This window comes from Rhagoletis pomonella, unplaced genomic scaffold (genome assembly GCF_013731165.1).
Source record: "Rhagoletis pomonella isolate Grant_MI unplaced genomic scaffold, Rhpom_1.0 Rhpom_scaffold_00007, whole genome shotgun sequence".
NCBI classification, from domain to species: Eukaryota; Metazoa; Arthropoda; class Insecta; order Diptera; family Tephritidae; genus Rhagoletis; species Rhagoletis pomonella.
The window spans coordinates 23,002,737-23,024,840 of record NW_023458561.1 but is presented as its reverse complement, the minus strand read 5'-3'; the positions used below and the strand labels follow the sequence as shown (position 1 = coordinate 23,024,840).

The window sequence follows — 22,104 nt, the reverse complement described above, 5'->3', positions numbered from 1 at the left end:
GTCTATTCGACAACCGAATTTGGCCAGTGTTTTCCAGGCAGAGATCTTTGCCATCAAAGAGGGATTTATGTCGCAAGACCTCTTGTCGTAGCTGCAATTCGTCAGATGCAGAAGAAACGGTGGAGTATCAGCTCTTTATTTGCCCAGCACTATGCAGGACTAGAATGAGGATTCTATGCCAACCCGCGGTTTAACAGACAGAGTGTTATTAACTCTCTGCAACTACTTAAATTATTGAACTCCACATGCTGGATTTGAGAGAGATAACCGACTTGCTGGTTTTTGTCGTGTTTTATTTTCAGATTAAATTGCGAGTAGTGGTTTTAAAATGGCACGCATAAGTGTTAATTGGAGTAGTGGTAAACTCGCCACATCAACCACCCAACAAACCAAGATTGTCCACATTGAAATCAGTACAACAATTCGGACCGTCCCGCCCTTAAGTCGCCTAACTTAATAACAACATTTGCAGGCGTTTTTCCAAGGTTATAAAAACGGATACCTGTATTTCGGTATGTCTTAACTACCTTATATTTCACGTGTGAGTGTTATACAAAACATATTCGAGCTTTCGTGCTAAACAATAAGGGTCGATGCAAACCCGTTAGTCCCAATTTAAACTTAGTTCGTATGTATTTAAAATTGATTCCTGTCCTTAAGCGAGCAAAATAAACGCGTGATTATTGTTCAAATAAATGTATTTGCACTCAAATTTTTAGATTGAGTTTGAGTAAGCACAACTTTTTTTCGCGTCAAGCCAAATAGCCCAGCCAATTGTTTAAAGATCTCCATGGGTAAATAACAATGAAAGCTCAATGTAAGTAAAAGTTGCACTCAGTGCTGCGTAATCAAAGCTTCAAAATTTATGCAGACAATCCATCTTTTTACACACATCACGTCCATCATCGCCAATGTAACAATAACTCCATCAGCAGCACCAATGATTGCTATGACTATACATACATATGGGTCATTCCAAACAATATTTACACCTCAATATTTTTTTTTGGTGAAATATTTTTTTTTACATTCTTTATCGAAAAAATGAAGAACCCGTTTTTTTATTTTGTCGTGATATTCGAAAATCTCGAAAAAACATTCTCGAAATTTTTAACTCACGGAGGAGCATTTTTTTCAATTGTTTGCAGTTAATAAACTATTTGTCGGAGAAAATCAATTAAGGTAAGGAGATAGATTAAAATAAAAAAATGTTTGCATTAAAAAATTGCATTTTTTTTATTTTTTCGTCAACTATTCCATGTTTGAATTTTACTTTTTTTAACCTGAATGGTTGTCAAACTTTATGGAGTACGCTATAAAAATTTGAGAATGGAAGCACCAAAACTGTAGAAGTTACGAGTTTTTTCATACCTGCGTACATAAACTTTATGTATAAACTTTGTGAAACTGTTTGGTGTTTCCGTTCCCAAGTTTTGCAGCGTATTCCATAAAGTTTGACAACTATTCAGGTTGAAAAAAAATCGAATATGGCATAGTTAATAAAAAATGAAACTAAAAATAAAAAAATGCAATTTTTTAATGCAAAAATTTTTCATTTTAATCCATCTCCCACTCTCATGGAAAGCCGAGGTAATTACGCACATTTTGATAACTTGACTGATTTTCCTCGAAAATTGTTTACTAACTGCAAGCAATTGAAAAAAGATACTTCTCTATGAGTTCAAAGTTTCGGGAATTCTTTTTCCATATTTTCGAATATTTTGATGAAATAAAAAAATGTGTGTCTTCTTTTTTTTCGATAAAGAGTGTGTGTGAATCGGTAACAAAGTTCGCGTCGAGTAAATTTTTGACAACTATGAGATGAATAAAATTTCAGTAGCTCATGAGGCTAGTGTAATTTTTGACAAATGCATAGAAAATTTTGACAATCGCAAAGATTGTTGATGTGTGTAATTTTTTGTTAAATGAAAGCTTAAATAGATGAATTGCAATCAACGATGGTAGATGTTTTCTTAAAATATTCATTTCACTTCAATTTGTAATATTTTATTCCAAATAAGTCTGCGGTTATCAAAAATTTACTGCTGTCAAAAAATATTTCATTTCACACAGCAGATTGGCAAAACTGTCGCACCATAATAAAAATATTATTCAACAGCTTTCCCCATAGAACTTTGTAACCGATTCACACACGCCCAAAGAATGAAAAAATATATTTCACCCCAAAAAAAACATTTGGTGTAAATATTGTATTTTTTTTTTTTCAGAGGAGGAAGCATCGAAAGCCAGTCAGTGTGAGACTTTAACCCACTAAACCTCCTACCGTCTACGTACCGATCCCCCCGGTACCACCGTCAAGTATTTCGTCGGGAATGTATGGAATGACCCATATGTACATTCATACATATGCACATACTCATATATTACACCACTGAAGCCGACGTAATCCACTGCAGCTGTTGTGGAAGATTTTGCTTACGCATGCGCATACAAGAACGCAACGTGGTCTCTTGCTTACGGCATATTATGATCAATTTGATCATGTATCGCTGAGCAATGGCAAAGCGTTGAAATTCTCTTTTATGCCAGAATATTCAGTGAAAGACTTGTACATGTAAACAAGTAATTTTTAAGCAAAAAACAAAGTCGACTTAAATTCTCATATAAAAACTTGAGAATACCGTTAATTTCTTCATGATCCAATGATCGGATTTAAACCAAATTAGTATTGGACCACCCCTTAGGAAGCACCTTTACTTTAAAAAAAGAATTATGTATAGAAATCGGTTAACGTCGTCCAAAGCTATGAGGTAATATACAAAAAAAAACTATATTCCGACGAATTGATAACCGTTGACCTCCGTTCTTTGAAGTCGGTTAAAAAAAGTTGTTAAAAAAAAATTATTTATGTGGTATTTTGGTATTTAAATAACCTACATATGCTCACTTGCTAAATGTTTGTAGCCTTCGCCGCATGAAGACGAAGATTAAATAGTATCATGGGATTCATATTAATAAGTCCAATTGGCATGGTAACACATACTTCGGAGATGAGGTAATTTATAACAAGGAAAGACAGCTTACCGAAAAATATGCGAAGTATTGATAAACGTCAAAAATAATTACGCCGATTGATTTCACAGCTTTCCTCGGAAGACTATCCTTGTACAATTAATGGCAGCGCACATACACCACCCACAAAATGTAGTTGTACCAGGGTTAGGGAAGATGATGACCCCGACAAATGTTTTAGAGTTAGGATTTGAGGCAAGGCGAAGTTATATAAGGTGGTGTTAATGGCGAATTTAGATTTTCGCCGCGGTATATATAAGTATTCGATGCGGTATCTGCTGGTGATAGTCCAGATGGGCCGGGCTTCACTTGGTTTCTCTAATCTGGCGCGAGGAGGAAACGACTGGAATGGTCCTTGGCCTACGCCACAATCGCTTTGACGGTTAGGCTCTTAGAATTTAGTGAAGTTTGGTTTGCTGTCGGCCCAACGCATTGCCATTTTATTCATTTTTGTACCAAAGCCATCGCAATTTTATAGAGCTGCGTTATTTTCAAATATTATTGAAATGCAGACAAATTTGGCTACAAATAACTCTTTGTTCAACTCTCAAGTGTAGCATCTTCACATTTTCACAGATGATTGCGAAGCAAATAAGGAAATCATATGCACATACATACATACATATGACTGATTTTTCCATACACCGCAGTCATATGCGTTTTTATTGGTTTCCTCATATTCATATTTTTCGTTTTATGGTTTGACATTAGGTTTTCCTGTTGAAAATGAGTTTGTGTTTTCCACTCTTCCAAACAAGCATAAAAACTCTATAGATTTCTTCGGTTTCTCTAAAATAAAAACATATCGTAAAGTCACACAACTTTCGTTGCCTAATTTTGATTCGTTTTATTTTCGGAAGCTGCGTGGCATATTGACGTTATGTGTCTATTGAAGTTGAGTTGCAACTGTTATGGATTTTTGCTGATTTGTATTTGTTTGCTTATTGTATTTTGAGAGTGCATTGCACTATAAGACATGTGCCGTTTTGCATTTGGCAGCTTGGCCAGTATTGCTAGCGCCATATTACACACATCGGCATATGAATCTGAATATTTGTGGCCAAAGAGTTTGCCGGCTTACTGGTTATCTGGCAATTGGTCAATTATTTTTGGCTTCTCACTTTTGGACACGCTTTTCGTTGGCACCTCAATCGCATTGGCATGCATGGCATAGGTGTTTTGAGTGCATAAGCGCATGCAATTCGACATAGGTGGAGTTCAAAAATTAAATTTCCTGAATAGAGTGCCAAATTTCAACTGGAGCTCCTTTGTAGATTTAATTTTTGTTTAAATTTTATTTTTGTGGAAATCGACGTATTTTCATAGCAGTCAATCAATTTGTCATTTATTTGGTAATCCAAATTTAGTAATCACTGGCACTTGAATAATATGTATGTACATACCTACATTAGGCATATCGTCGCAAAGATAAAGAATGTCGTAATCGCCATTTCGACGATTTTTAGCTATAGATGAAGTTAAATTATTTAAAATAACATCTTTCGATTGTATATTTCCTTTGGTTTCCGAGATATTGACTAAAATTTCATCGGTAATACAGTAAAAATTTCTTTAATAATGCAGTGCTCCTGAGTTAAACAATATATTTTAAATAGCGTTGTCCATTTTTGGGTATCTCATTTAGTTTCTGAGATATTGGGTAAAAAGTATTTTTATCAATTTTTTTTACTGCAAAATTGCTGACAAGTGTAGCTTACGACAAAATTTTACTAAAGAAAATATTATAATTTAATAATTTCGTGAACTATTAACATTCTCCGAGACTTTTGAGGTGAAGTTTTTGAGGAATTGCATTGCAAACTTCAAACGAGATTCCCCAAAAACCTACCGAAAGTTGCGTACGACATATTTTATCCAGACGATAATATGCATTTTTTTATTAAATATATATTGCTTATTTACTTCAATAGTGGCACAATCCAAAAAATACAAATATTGAGTTAAATATGCAGAAATTACGCTCATTTGAAATTAAGCGATGAACATAAAAATCCTGGAAAAAGGACAAACAGCAAAATCACTCTCTGAAGTGAGAGTAAAAAGTGAGTAACAGCAAAACGTACGGAACAAAAAAGCATCGGGTAACTCTTAAAAGACAGTCACGAGCAGGCATGGGCAGAGAACGAGCACACGCTCAAAGAGCATAACCATAGCGTGTACGTATACAAGCAAGAGCGAAACGAGGAGAACGCGGCATCATGCAAATTGAATTAGGCACACTAACACATTCTCACTTTTAGCGAACGCTTGTTTGTGGTAGTGCCCACCTCTGGTCACGAGGAATCGCGTATGTACAGGTCTATCAGTCTCTCTAGTGTTTTTAGAAAAAAACAAAGACATATTGATAGGCCTCAAATCGCTAGGGGAAACACGAGAGTCTTTTCCGGCCTTCGGGGTGAACGCAACACTGACTACCCTCCGAGCCATGGGGATGTACCCGGTACTCACGCAGTTGGCATAAATAGGTTTCAGCCGATTGCAAGACACCTTCAGAGCCCTTTGCAGCTGCGTAGGTATGATGCTATCGGTCCCCGGCGACTTTAATGGTTTGAATGAATTTATCGCCCAGGCCATGTGACGATCGTCCAGAAGATCGGAGAAGTACAGGACTGTACTTCGAAGTACGAGGTACAAGAGCTAAAAAAGATGTACTGTACCTCCGAAATAAGTACGGTTGGTCACATTATGGATACACGTCCGTTCACTAAAATTTTTGTACAAGACTAAAAATATTACCAAAATTCCACTTCAAACTTATCAAGAAATGTACTCAAAACAACGACAACGTACATTCGCTTGCAATTCGCTGGAATTTGAATTTATTCGTAGAAACTCATGACTACGCATGAATTGTTCTCACTAATTCACTCATATAGCAAGCATTCTTCATGAATGCATACAACCGATTTCTACTTTCATACTTGCATACAAATATATTGGGAGAATACTCTCGTCCCTCCACTCGACCGTGGCGTGGTGAGAACATCAATTTTCACAGTGCGTCAAAACCGAGAAAAAACCCTTTATAAGCAAATCGACACGCTATTCAGGGCAAAATCGGTATGTGGCCCTATTCGCATGGGCACAGGTTACCGAACAGGAAGGTATGGTGAACTATGTGGGTTTTTTAATGGCAGGACCATAACTAGGCGCATATGCCGACATCAAAACCACAGTATCAGCTGACATCTTTTCCTCTTGTGAATACAAGTAATGCAGACATCTGTTGGGATCCTAACATCTAATCAGCGATAAATCAGGCCTCCTATGCTTACAAAATCAATGAAATAAAACATATTTACATGTGTATGCGAACTCTTACTTTATTGTTATAATTTTTGTTTAAGACAAATTGGAACACACTCATGTATATATGTATGTGCACTATATCTATGTTTATATGTATTACGTATGCATTCGTTAGCTCTACTTTTCCTTTTAAATCAATCACTTAATGACCCGTCTGAATTTGCACTTAAGTATCTACGCTTGCATATGTGAGCACCACGAAAGTGCAACGACCCAGCCAATACTCCCTCAGCATTTTGAGTACATATTCGCTGTTATTAATTTAATCAGGCATACGTATTTATGTATCATATTTACGTACAAAAATAAGTACAGGTACATATGTATATTTAGTATCAAATGTCAGCAATGTCAATTGCTTATGGGGAATTGTAGGTAACGCGGGCAAATTTAGCAAGAAATTGTAGCCGTCTGCAAACAAGAAAATATATTTACAGTGACTATCAAAATTATTTGAATCACTGAGCTTTGTATAAACTAAGTACCTAAAGATTATATATACTGACTAGTTGGTGTTTTGAGAAAAAAAAAGGAAAACTACATAGTTAGTACGATACTTACTTCGGTAGATATCGAAATACATATATACGGCCAAATTTTTATAGCTAAATACTTCTTGCCCTATGTCCACAATAACTACACCCAAATAAGTATGTATTGATTAAGACGCTAAGAAACTCATCAATCATCATTTCAAACGCAGAGACCGAATATGTGCGGTCAATATATTCCTTACATTTCTTATTGAACTAAACACATTAGGGGTATTCTCTGAGTCTTGCAAAGCCCTTGCATGGTGCACAGATTGCACGGATTGCACGGTAAAAACCGGTTTTCGTATGGGACAGCTTTGCAAACCGTGCAATCCGTGCACCGTGCAAGGGCTTTGCAAGACTCAGAGAATACCCCTATTGTAAATACATATTTACATAAGTATGTATATATCTTCGTATGTATGTATTTTGACTAACTTTTGTGAAGTACTAATTTTAGAATATTTGCTAATAGTGAACTCGCATGGCGTTAAAACGCCCAAAACCGAATTTCAAAAACTAAAAAAATATTCCAAATGTTAGTCAGAGTTATAAGAGATCCGAGTGCTATATTTCATTAAAACCTTGCAAACGTTTCTGAGTGAAGAGCAGTCTCGCATAGTGCGAGTTTTTATTTTCATTTAATTTCAGATCACCCTATACCTATGAACAAATTTTTTAATTAAAAAAAGGTATCATATATCTACAGGCTAAGGTCTTTAACTTGATCTCTCATTTTTGAAATTTCTTTTCAAAAGTATTCTCAAACTAAAATCTTGTGTGTTTCAATAAACTGATGTACTAATTAGAATTTGATTGTTCGAACAAATGGTAACCCTCCTAAGTAAACATCAGGAACGAATCCCTTTCAAACCCATTTCGATTTATACTCATCTTTTAATGAATTATCCAACTTACGGAATAGTTTGAATGTAACTTTTTAAATACGTGGCAACTCTCTTCAAACATTCCAAATGTTCAAACTAATAATTTTAAAACATGCTTTCGTTTGACTACAGTATTTTTATATTTCATATACTTTTTGAATTAGTTAATTGAGTTAGACTTTCAAACAAGTGGCATCCCTCTTCAAAAGTATTTTCAAGCTTAATCGTTATTAACTCTTCTTCGCCGGACCCTGCGATACATATTTTAATTACCTGATTAATTTTACTTTTCAAACATGTAGCAACCCCGCTAAATACAGTTCAGAAATAAACATTTTCCAAAGCACCTTTGATTGATACCCATATTTTAATAAATCATTTAACTTATAAAATAATTTTAATTTAAGTTTTTAAACAGGAAACAGGTGGCAACCCTCTTTCAATACCTCAAAAATATTCTCTGCTTTCAAACTAAAGATTTCTTAACACTCCTTCCTTTGACATCTTTTTTTTATATTTCGTATAACTTGTGTATAAGTAAACGGAATTCGACATTTCAAGCAGGTGGCAATTCTCTTCAAAATATTTTCAAGCTACTATTTTCTGAAACCCCTTTCGTTTGGCACCCACGTGGTGATACATACATATTTCTATTACCTAATATGATTATTTAAACAGGTGGCAACCTTTTGTGATTGGATGAGAAGAGAAGCCACGCTCCTGATGTTCACACTCGCTATAATTATAACGTGTTGTCTCCTCTTATAGATTTACGTTCTTTGTCCAGGATAAAAAATTTTTACCGTTCGCCCGATTTTAAAAATGAGATGTCACATTAAAGCGCTTGGTCTGTAGATGTGCAAACTGGTTTTAGTTTTTCGAAAAGAGTTGCTACCTGTTGAAAAATTAAATTCGAATTATTTAATAATCAATGCCATCAAATCCGCACCATTCGTTCGATTTTCCAAAATGAGGCGTCAAAGTAAAAGCCTTGGACTGTAGATGTACAACACGGTTTTTACTTTTTTTCCCTTCGGGTATTACTTATACATATATGTATATAGATTAATTTTTAGAGAAAATGGACAAAAATAACTTTAATACTTAACCTTATTTGCGACCTTCGGAAATTTAAATCTCAACGCCTGCAAAATGTTTAATACTAAATCAAATGCATAAATATCAAGGATGCATTGTAACGTTAATTTTAGCGTTTACCAAAAAAATCAATCGTTTCTGTTGAAACGATTCAGTTTTTTATCGCTAAGCTAATTATTTATCAAAATAATTCTATTTTGCTTATTAACGAAAAAAAATTCAATCGTTAATGCTGAAGCTGTAGCATGCATTTAGGTGCTAGGTGTTTATAGTGAGCTGGCAATGGCATACAACAGCAACTTTTCGTTGATTTATTTTGTTTCGATGTTAACGATTGATGATTTATTTCGTTTCAACGTCAATGATTGAGTTTTGTTTCGTTAATCCAGCTCTGAAATGAACTATTTTGATAAGTTATTTTTGCGCATCAAGAAAACGAAATCAATTCATATAGTTTGTTGAGCATCTCTGATAAATATACGTTGCGCCATTGCAATTTTTTCGCACGCTACTCATTTATGCATAGCGTCGTATTTTTTCGCCATTTAGACTGCAAATACTTCGGGAAAGTGCCCGTTATAGAGAGCTATGACCAGGGCCGCTAAAAATAAGCAAAACAAGCAATTTAAGCGCTTAGATGAGCTCTAAAGAATTAGTAAATATGATTGCAAATGTGCTCGAAAAAAAAAATTTAATTACAGTTTTAATGTTTTGCTTTTTATTCAATTTATTTCATGGATTGAAAAATCACAATGGACAATCAACTGTTGCTTGATATTTTCAAATAATAAGGGTCGGCGCTGATAATTTCAGAGCATTGAATAGACAGAAAACGACTTTTCGCAATACCCTGATGTGACAAAAAAAAAACACGACAGCTCTGCGCGAAATGTAAAAACAATTTGCTTAGAGCACAAGGTTATCTAAAATAAATGCTTCATATGTTGGTCCACATTTATAGTATCTTTGTCGAAAACTTGCAATAAATAATATATAAATATTACCACTGCAATTTTAACGAAATTGGCTAATTATTTCTCTGCAATTTTAATGGGTGAAGAATGATGATGTATTTTAGAGAAAATTGTTTCTACTAGATTATGAATCGCTTCCTCATTCAGCACATTCTCAGTATTTAGCGTCCTGACACTATTTCCTAAAGAAGTGGCTGGGAATAAAAGGTTTGAATCAGGTCATCACTGTAATATTCTCTTCATATCAGAAGTGTATTTCTGTAACAATTAGCCCCGTTTTTAGAACCATTTGCTTTTTACCTTATCACACTCTGATCATTTTGGCTATCTGTTATTTCTTCTACAAAATATTGTCTCCCCTCCTCCCATGTCTTCTTGCAGGATTTAAATAAATCAATGTTTAGCAGGGCTTAGGCGCCCAAAGTGTTTTTCACTCATTGTGAGCATGGAGATAAGGTCTCGAAATTTCGAATCAACCACAAGACCCTTACAAGACTCAATCTCTAGCTATGTATGTACATATATATCTAACTACAGACCGAAAATTACCATATAAGTATGTAAATACTAGCTAAATATGTATATCCATAATTTTGCGATGATTTTTACTAATTACCGTTAATGTGTCTTCTACATAAATTTTATCATTGTTTGCGCTATACATATATACATGGTTAATGAAAAACTTAGTAAAATGAACTCGTCAAACTACGAATGTCAGAAACACTGCGTAATTGCAGTCGCACCACTGGAAAACCGCCTACGACTCAGCTATTAAACAATATGTACACATGTGTACATATGTATGTATGTACTTTCATGCGGACATGCAATCAGCTACTTCTCACCTTTGGTTCTTGTAATTGGCGTTCAAGTGACAAACTTACCCACATTAGAGTGCATCACTCTACATATAAAAAAAAAATATTATAATGTAAGACTTCCACCAAAATATTTCTTAAAAATATTAAGATTTACGTGAGCCGGAACTATTTTACAATGCCCCAAAAAAAAAAACGATTTTTTTATAAATGAAATAGATTTAAAAGAAAAATAGTTGCTTAAAAATCCCCTCAGATGATAGAAGTGTTTAAGTTAAATGTTTAATAATTTCAGCAACGGAATCAAAATAATGTGATTTTTGGAGATATGTATTTTCAAATCGGTCTAGCTCACATAAGTAAGTAAATATTAATATTTCTCCAAAATATTTTTGAGGAAACCTTAGAATAGAATAAATTTGATCTTTTTTGGGTTATGCACCCTAATGTATATATGAATGTGAATTCTGATACATATCGTCGTATAAAGTACAAAACCGCGTATCGTCATTCTGCAAAACCGCGTAACTGACATTTGCTGCAAAAAAAATGGATTTGCTCACACAAGCTCTTGGCTCAATCCTTATCCGTTTGCCCTGAAATATACTAGCCAAATGCGATTGCTTTATAAAAGAGAGAACAATTTTGAAATATGAGTGTTTTTACTATCTATAAAATAATTTATGCAACCTCAGATACGCGGTTTTGCAGTTTGTTGATACGCGGTTTTGTACTTTAAACGAGGATATGGAGTTTATTGTATGCACATATCTATCGTTAGTTGGCTGCAATAATGGCACAACTCAAAATTCAAAAAAAACAAAAACGTTATTACTGTTAAGTGTCTCATGTCTCTAATCCTTGTCGAATCGATGGCGAATTTTTACTACTTACTTTAGTAATCCTTACTACTCACTTCGCTAAGGATTAGACATGGATTAGACGAGGATTAGAGACATGAGACACTTAATAGTAGTAAGGGTTTTTTTTTTTAATTTTGAGTTACGTCGTTATTACAGAAGATATCATCGATGAGCACGAACATATATAAGAAAGTAAATTATGTTTAAAAATGCTTACAGACAAATGTATGTACACTTGCACATACATATTTGTGTACAAAACAACATATGTACGTAATTATAAGTAATTTTCCTGCAGGCCTATAAAAATTTTAACTTTATTAAATGCTTGACTCTTCATGCTTTTGTTTATATGACTGAATAAACAAGTATTTGCATTTTACGTATTCACGTAAGTATGAATAACACATATACATGCATATATAGGCAATACTCTTTCTGAGGATTTTTTTATTCTAAACGTTGCAATTTTGATTTACTTTACCTTTTTCAATTTTTTCCGCGAAAAAATGCTAAATAATGTGGTGCCAAAAACATAATGAATGGAAAAGTTAAAAATGAAATACTGCCAAGGACTTTACATACACATATACACAAAGAAAAATAAGAAAATTAAAAGCATATACAAATTAGAAGGTTTTTCTTAAAAAAAATTAATGATACATTTTTCGTGCTAAGTGCATTTTAATATTTTCAAAACTATGTACTTTCTCCGTCAGCCAGGAAGAAAAAGAGTACACACTAAAGATTGATTATTTGTATAAGTTAATAATTAATACGTTGTATTTTGTTTCAAAAACTATTCACAAATAATTTAAATACTTTTTTGAAAATAACTATTTGAAATATATTTTGAAAAGAACAAGGTAGGCTATTACCTGAAATATTCGTTTTCAAAAGGTATTTACGCAATAGAAAATTTTGTAGAAATTCAGTTTTTGTTCAACTTTGAAATTGGAAACTCATAAAATAACAAGTAATTTTTAGCAAAAAAAAACGACTTCAACTCCCATATAAAATATATATATATATATATCTCATGATCCACTGATCGGATCTCAACCAGATTAGTATGGGACCACCTCTGAGACACTACCTTTCCGATGCAAAATTATCGAAATCGGTTGACGTGGTCCAAAGTTATGCGGTAACATACATACAAAAAAAAAATATATTCCGAAGAACTGATAACCTCCTCCTTTTTTGGAAGTCGGTTAAAAAGTAAAAAACCTTAACTTGTACTATAAATATATTTTTATAAATTAAAGAAATATATACAAATACATATTTTCCATGTAGGAAACATATTTTTCTAATTTATACAACACGTACAGGAATTTCCCTAACATCAGCAACAGTTTTCATCAAAGGTCAATGAACCTTGGCATCGCGTTAGCTATAGCGCTGAATGTTTGACATTTATGTATTTATTATTTGTACAGTAGCCACAATGACCAACATATTACTTTGGCGTGTAAATATGTATATATTTACATTGTACATGCATGCATATGTGCATATGAACTTTCATATTTGTACTTTGTTTTTATCAATGTAATGTGTGGACCTATTGTCCTTTAGTTGGCTGCGAACTTCAATTATATTGTCCAATTAAAAGTACCAATAAAAATTTACTTCACTCCTGACAATCAATCGATAAGTCCGGCTTCCAGAGAATCTGACTGGTTGGCACTTTTGACGCAGCGGCAGCCGCTATATTAAAAGCTATGTATAGTAACTTCTCCAGTAAAAAATTGAAGCGGGAGCGTAAAAGAAAAATAGAGGGTAAAATTTGGACTAATAGAAAACTAGCAGAAAAAGTTGTTGAACACAGAACTAGTAAAAACTCGCAAGCGAACGTTTGTTGAATTTCTACTTTGCTTTTGCTCTTGCTGTTGTCATTTCTGCTTCGATTTCGATTTTTAATCGGTAAGGTGGCACCTCAATTCTACATTGGAATTTCTTCCATCCATTTTAATAAAAGCTAATTCTTGTTCATATCATTTTTTGCTGCAACCGCTTGTCGGTTTGGGCCTTGATCTAAAAAACTTCGCCAATTTTCTCTCACCTTTGCTTAGTTGCGTCACAGGGTTCATTTTCGCTCTTTTCCTTCCATTGCATTCATGAGCGCTTTTGCGAAACTCTTTCCACCGGAGTAGCAACATTCTGCGAGTACGACATGTCCAAGTCAAGTGCAATCGTTGAACGGTAGCCATCGTTCACGCGGACAGGATTATGGGTCCTGCGTAGAGTAGTTCTCCCAAAAACATACAAAAACTTATCATCTTAGGTTGATGTCGTAAACGTTTATGCGCCTTACAAGAGAGCGGGCATGATAAGAGTATTGTAGAACGTGATTTTGGTTTGTTGAGAGATGCCTCCGCTTTTAATTCTCTAACGAGCCCAAAGTACCACCTGTTGGCAAGAGTTATTCCTCGTTCCCAGGAGTACTTTGTCTTGTCTTCGTTCTCCGCTAGACCAACCTCTTTTGCTTCCTTCAGTTATCTCACGAAGCCTTCGTTAACAGCCCTGGGGTTCAAGTCGGCGAAATCAATATCATCTGCATACGCCAGCATCATCTTACGCAGCCCTTATTACGTTGTCCAGCAGCAAAGTGAAAAAGAGACATGAAATTGGCTGGTTCTGTATAAAATCTCATTTAGTTTCACACAGCGAAATGAACTAGGCTGAAGGTTGTGTTTAACGCCTGTCTACTTAACCGTATTAGATTTACGCAGAAACCATCATCATGTTATCAAGCGCAGCTTTAGAATCGACAAAAAAGTAGAATATCGTGTTGCTTAACTAATGCATTTTTCAGGATTTTATGCACTGTGAAAATCTCGTCAATGAACGACTTACCAGCTCCGACGGAGTCTGTTTTTCTCACAGTACCATCGACCTTATGTGAATTGGGCGAAGTGCAATGAAACCTACTCAAGGCGAATTTATACAAGGTGGTGTTGATGGCGAATTTAGATTTTCGCCGCGGTACTTCTTAATGTCAAAATGATGTGTTTGTTGTAATATGAATTCGCCTTTTTTACGACACACACATCCTTTTGACATTAGGAAGTGCCGCGGCGAAAATCTAAATTCGCCATTGACCAGCACTTTGGTGGCAGTTTTGAACAGCTCAGTCGGTATACCGGCGGCTCGAGTGGCGAATTGTGGTCATGGTCCCTATATATAAGTCTTGGTTCTTCTGTATCAAACGCGCCACGGGTGTCGCTATTTAAAACTACTGAGAAGTGTTCCTTCTATGTATATATTAAATGTACCTACTCTGGAGGTCTGTACCAGATTTCCAGCTTTATCTGTGCAGGAACCAGGATTTCAAACCATTTGATTGCTACCTCATTTTTTATAGAATTTTTTCCCTTCTCTCACAGGAGGAGGTCCTATAGTTTGCCTTCCGTTATCTCTGTTAAGCTTGTGAAAAGTGAGCTACCAAGCGCCTGAGTCACCTTGCCGGAAGAGCTGGGCATTGGCACAGTAGATGGTGAATCTTCGGTGCTGTGTTATAAAGCTATAGCGCGAAGAGCCTTTCAAAATTATATACGTTTTTACTTCCATTTACAAGTATTAATTTGACTATGGCTTTATGACACTGCACCTAAATCTCATCTCAAGAGACCTCGGAAAATAAATTATTGGTATACGACATCATTGGAGCATTGCTGCAATAACTCAATGCTCTGTGATGGCCCCGGCAAGAAATTTTACTGGGGATTTGTTTAACGTCAAAAGTTTCTCAATTCTTTAAGTGATAACCTCGGTCAAAAAGACCTTGCCACAACTCATACATACGTCTCGGTTGGTGCATAGGTCATTTCTCCCGGTTGAAACCCCATTGATCTGAATTTCCGTGTAATTTACTATTTTGTTGAGAGGCGTTGACGTGGCTCGCGACGCGCGATATTTCGGAACAATTTTTGGCTTTACTATTTTGGATCCTAATGCTTTCTATTCCGCACTATGGTTCCTAGCCAGATTTTTTTCATATTTTGTCTAATAAGCTGATTACATGGGGCTCTGAAATGGTGAATCTAATTTATTTGTATGCTATAAACTCTGCAAAGAAAATCGGAGAAGTTATTATGCAATTTTTTAAATAATTTCAATGAATGTTTGATTTATGTATGTATATGTTCTGCGTGTATAATTTTGATAATGTTTTAGGATTTTTATATTACATACTTAGAAAAGGCCGCTGCGGTGTAGTGGTAAGCAGTGTGCGCTTCCGCTCCGCAATGCCTGGTTTCAAGCCCTGGTCAAAGCAACATCGCAAAAAAATATAGAAAAAAGGTTTTTTCTTAACAGCTGTCGTCCCTCGGCAGGCAATGGCAAACGTCCGAGTGTATTTCTGCCATGAAAAAGAGCTTCTCATAAAATTACAATCGCCGTTCGGAGTCGGCGTAAAAACTGTAGGTCCCTCTGCTTTGTGTGAAACATCAAGGCGCACGCCACAAATCGGAGGAGAAGCTCGGCCAAACACTAACATATGTGTAAGCGCCAATCTATTATTATTATTACATAGACAAGGTCTTATACAAAATATAAAAGATAGTTGTTCCTCAGGATACCACATTCTTATGACACTCAAAAAAGTTAAACAAAATAAAATTTAGGGAACAGCAAAGGGCTAAGAGGCTCCACACTTCTCCAAACGGAGCACTATATTTCAGTATTATTTACACTCTTTACCACTGGATAAAAGTATAAAGTCAGCTGCTTCCTGCCGGCTGCTTTAAATATCGTTATCCCCTCAAAAACTTTAAACTATTTGACAACAATCGATTAAAGTCAGATTAAAGAAGTTTAAGGTGGTGAACAAAATGGATATAGTATTTATTAGAATCTTTGAGAAACCATTTTTGCGGCCATTTTGACTTTTCAAAATTCGTGTCACATGGTTCGTGAAGTTTGATTGCACGAATTTTCAGCTTTTCGTTGATTTGAAACCACGAGACGAGAATCTTGTCGATACCATCCAGATTTATGTTGCCCCATTTGTAATGAATGTACTCCTGAGAAACAAAAACAAAACATTTCCGATTTGTTAAAAAAGCATAACTTGTTTACTTTGGTTTCGCGATAGAAAAACAGAAAAAATTAAGGGCACCTAGAAAGGCTTGTCGAACATGTGTCGAATCTTTGCGGCATTGGGTTAAAGGCGATAGAAGTGGCTTAAAGTTTTACGCGCCACGACTGTGGTAATATTAAGGAAATTATTGTAAAAGAAGATCATGTGAATACCCGAACACAGAGTCGGCAAAACGGCCTTTACCCACATACTGCAGAAATTCCTGTACCAATCTTTGAAGTACAACTCGAGATTTCATCGATTAATCACCAAATACCGCTGGACACTGACTCTAGTAGAGAAAATGAAGGTGAGGAAGACACCTTTAAGCCCTAATCGCTTGAAAACTAGAACCAATTAAAAATTTTTGATATCAGATTCGGGCTCTGCGGAAAAAATCCAATGAGGACTGGCTGAAATATTTTTTAACCGATACAAATTTTGTTGGCCTGTGTTATGTTATCTTAGATAAAGGTTTTAGCTTGAGTTTCTGCCTCTTTAGAAATTTCCAGCGCCTCAGATTCATTTAACACAAGTGATCAAACACAGCCAAAACAGTATACGATTGCTTTCAGTGTTCGGACAATAAATTTTTTATTTTGAGTATTAAAGGGCAGGGTTTTCATATCTTTCCTTGCATCAATTTATTGTTTTACAGAGGTTCAAAATGAGCAAAACCCCGTTTTTGGGGCACCTTTAAACATAAGTTTCTCGAAAACTAGAGCCAATCTAATATCTTCACGATTCGGATTCTACGGAAAAAATCTTATAAAAATCAGCTACAATATTTTACTCAACAGTTTTTTGTTAGGCAGTGTTATAATTACTACTGGAAGAAACCCCTGCTGATGGGAGTTATATTTCTCAGAGTTGATAACAGGCCTTTGATTACATGTTTCTATAAAACACCGCGTGCATTTAAATTAGTACATACATATGAGGCGTTCCATGTCGAACGGGTGCTGACCACGGGTAAACATTTTATCGTTAAAGTATCCTCTCCCATGTAACTAGTATATTTGCAAAGTGCCAACTTTTGCACAGCGCCTGAAAGACTTTGAGAGAAATACAGTAATTCTAAATTTGATTATTAAAAAATCAACTGACTTTAAGGGGTATTTTTAATGGATAGACCCTCCACACCCATAAGCTGTGCATGCCTTTGCAAAATTCAATATAGCCGTCACAATATGAAAGCTGAACTGTCTCGGCCTTCAACAGTTTTGCACTCTATTGGCGAATTTTTTTACTTAACACAATATCCTTTGCAATTTGCTGAGGACTCAAGCGTAGAGGAAATTTCCAACTATTTGTATACAGAACAGAAAAAATACTTGGCATCATAATGAAATCTTTGTAATTTATTTCAAAAGCTCATGTTTTTTTTTAGTTTTTCAAATGGTCAACGTTGAAAGTGCACAGATGTTTTATACTTTATACTTTGAAATAAATAGGCAGAAGTTTAATTTTTATTATTATTTTTTTTTTGTTTTTCCAATTTTTACCGCTGTCAAGATTAAGTTTACATGGAATTCCTCATTGAGGGTAACCAACACATGTAACTAAAGTTTAGATAGGCCAAGTCAACTGCTGACAAAGCACATAAGGACATGCCAACATTGATGTGGACACTTGATTGGCATACATTGTTTACGAATACGTTTATAAGCTAACTTTGTTGATTTTCAAGTGGTCTGTATCTGCGGTAAAGTGAATTCCACAAACATAAATTTTACGACCACGAAGACTAATAGGAGATTGTGAAATTTTAAAACCCTTTTTCTCATTAAATTTTGTTAGTAGTAATTTTACTGCATTGTAAGGCTAAAATTAATTTCTATATACGAAATAATGCGCAGTATACGTAATACTGCTGCCTGTCAGGATACAATTTTGATCAGATCAACTGATCCGTAATTTCGGATTAACCTTGTCGTCCCTTTATGCGATAAGGTCTGTTTGTAACAAAAATAATTACTATGTACAAAAGAAATCGCCTATGCATGGAAAAAACATTACATATATTTATGTTAGAACATGAAAAGGGTTGCCACCTTTTAAAAGTTTTTAAATAAATTTCGCTGAAATAATAATTATAAATATGGGCCCCGTTAGCATTGGTTTCGAAAAGGTTTTATTTCTAAACTACTGAAAGGAGGAGTGCTACCTCTATGAAGAACCAAATTCAACTTGAATTAATGGAATTAGGTAATTGAAATAGATATGTATCAAAAAATTGGTGTCAGACATTTAAAAAGGTTGTAATTAGAAAATCTTTTTAAGAGGGTTGCCAGCTGTTTTAAAAGTCGAATTTCATTAAATCGCATACAAGTTATATGAAACATTAAAATATAGGAGTCAAACGAAAGATTGTTAAGTAAAGAGGGTTGCCACCTATTAAAAGTTGTATTTCATTTCAATGCACTAAATAAGCTAAGTGAATTTTTATGGGTGTAAATCGTGTAACTTACATCTTGGAGGGTTGCCACCTGCTTGAAGAATTAACTTCAGCTTATATAAAGGAAATTAGGTAATTAAAATATGCATGAAAATATTGGTGTCAGCCGAAAGTGGTTTAAGAAGGTTTTAGTTTAAAAATATTTCGATGTGTGTTAAAAAAAGAAAAATGTGAAAATATTAAATTTATTTTTGGTTGAGTTTAAGTATTTTGAGTTTAATTGAAATAAATATAATTTAATAGAAATAAGAGCTCTCCACTCAAGTTCAACTGTGTGTCTCAAATTTAATAAATTTTTATAAAATCAATTACACAATGAGGTGTATATCGAGGCCGCTTCATAAGTATGAGTACTTCCGCTTTCTTTGCTAAATAAATTTTGAATGGGTATTAGCTGCTGGAGTGAGTGACACTATCGAAAACAAACGCACATAAAAATCAATTAGTTTTCTTGTATCAGTATGCAAAGTCACGCCAACCAACAAAAAATAAAAGCATTCACACAAGCATTAACATCAAAATGGAATGAAATCTTCATATGGCAAGAGGGAAGTTTCGGAATGACAAAAGCAGAAAAAAGTATTTGTTGGGGACTAACACTTACATGTAAACGCTGTGTAGCTGTTACAACTGCTGTTGCTGTTGCTATTGCTGCACGCCCGAGATAAAATGTTGTGACGAGCGATGATATCTTCTGCTATTGAATAGCTGGCTGGCGTTGTTGATAGATGAATGATGGGTAGGAAATAGCTGAGTGCGAAGTGAATGACTCGATGGTTGAATGCGTGAGTGATGTCCGTTGGCAGTTGACGTAAGGAAATATATATGTAATAAAAAAAGCCGGTTGAGTTAGTATTTAGCAGGCTCCTTATGGACTTTTTTTTTACGTATTTCGCTTATAAAATATGTCTTGTATTCATCGGGATTCCCGCCAACTAGTTATGAAAGCGCTCAAAACCCATTAGATAGCTGTGAATTCGAGCAAAAGAGTAACACACCCGCACACATGCAAGAATACACTGGAGCAGGTATACAAGAATACACAACTATAATTGTGTATACACATTCATACGTAGAGCGCAAGAGGATAACTCCCTTTTTCGGAGTAATTAGGAGCGTAAGTGTAGCAGATTTTAGGGCGTTGGAGCGCACTTTTTTTCGGAGTATCACTTTTTTTTAGATTTATTTTGATGCTTTCAAGCGAAGATGATGTCTTAAAGCATTTAAAATAACCTTTTTATTTTTTTTATAAATTATTTCAGAGCTTTTTATTATTTTGGCACCGATTTTATGCACCGCTATATTGCATTGTAAGAGCTAGATATCTGTTTAATTGCCACGACACGCCCACTTAAAAGTCAAAGCTTGCTCACTGCTATTCACTAGCACACATACATATGCAATGCTTTTAAGCAAAAAAATGTATACGTAACAAACAGCATCAATAACCACAAAGTGAGTGAGTACACCGGAAACGGACGCGCCTCCAAGTAACCCCAACTAAACGCAACGGCTCGGCTGCTCTAGTGAACTGTTAGTGTTGTGTCCGTCCCTTCGCTTGTTTGCTTGCTTGCTTTACGAAGTTTTGCGGGCGCCTGCTGTCGTCGCTACTCCCACTGCTCGCTGGCTTGTTTGCTGCGTTGCTTTCGGAAGCTGCGTATGTATATCTACTACAACAAAACAGACAACAGACAAACTGCAAAGTGCAACCAACTACTGCACGGACCTATCCCAAGCGTATCTTTAGTGCAGCATTCGCTCTCTACTTTTGCCGCAAATGCACTGTAGCCGACTCCTGCTCAGCGTAATTAACTTTTCACTTCACTGGCAGCGTCAAATTAAGCGCAACGCTGACGCCGTTTTACTTAAAACTTTGTTTTTTTGTTTTTCAAATTTCACGCACTTTGCAAAATAAACGGAATATCAACCGATCGCCAGCATGCACAATATGCGTGTGAGTGAGCGTACGTGTGTTGGAATGCTAAGGAATTTTAATTTAATTCCGTAAAATTTGAAATCCGACCAGCGATGTAGCACACACGCACCAACAAGCAAAGATGCGAATAGACACTTTTATTTCGTCGCCAACGTTCGCTCTGGAATTTTTCCGCCACTTCGAAGCGTACACCCCACTTGTTTTCCTTCGACTGAAGCGTCCATTCGTGCATTTCTTCATTCGTATGCTCGCTCGTGCACTGGTTGTGCTTTAAGTCCATGGCTGACATGAACAGCAAAAACCAAGATAACAGCGCCAGTTTATGTTGATTTTCCAACTCCTGCAGAGCGGAAGTTAAGTGTTCATAATGCCACCATGTTAGTTGACCTATTCGTTAAAAAAATGTTTTATTTTTTTTAAAAACTTAATTTCACATTTTCGTATACGAACCTCATTTTTTAATATATCAATAAGTACTATAAAAAACTTATGGCCTTATTCATACAAAATAAAGTAGCTTTAAAAGGGTTTATAAACTGAAAAATTTATGAAATCGTCATTTTATAAAGCTCTTTAAATCTACATTATTTTTATATGGATAATGCCATCAGTAGCGGTGAGAATTAACTGTTTCATGAAATTGTTAGGAGTACTTAAAATTCTTATGCCGCTGTTAAGTGCACTGCTAATTTAACAACATTTCCTGCTGTTGCAGGCAATTTCACATCAAAAGCTTATAGTTCATATATGTGGTTGATGTCTTTGGTACAGTTTTGGATACCTTACACAGTAAAAAATATTTAACAATTTTGCAGTTTATCGGGTGTGCATTTTATTCATATAATCCGCTTCAATAATCTGCATTCCTGCAGTTGGTATTAAATCACTATTCTAGCGTGTCGTACTTACTACGTAGAATATATACATTTGTACATTATTATGCTGACTTGAGTTTTAACCAAGAACTTTTTCTGAGATTACTTATACTATGGGACTAAATATATATGTATGTATATATGTATAGATCTGATACATGACATATTTGGCATGTGTGCGACAATAAAACTCCGTTGAAGGTAGTGATC

General features: G+C 35.1%; 1 protein-coding gene across 1 annotated transcript in view; it reads right to left on the bottom strand.

Moving 5' to 3' along the window:
* The window catches only part of LOC118742464 (probable ascorbate-specific transmembrane electron transporter 2), a 122,982-nt gene extending 101,765 nt beyond the window's left edge, over positions 1-21,217 (bottom strand). The window contains exons 1-2 of the mRNA XM_036474553.1: positions 20,810-21,217; positions 19,688-20,018 (exon numbers count right to left, since the gene is read on the bottom strand). The gene's annotated coding sequence lies outside the window, so the exon portion shown is untranslated. The remainder of the gene's footprint in view (positions 1-19,687; positions 20,019-20,809) is intronic.
* Positions 21,218-22,104: the final 887 nt, after the last annotated feature.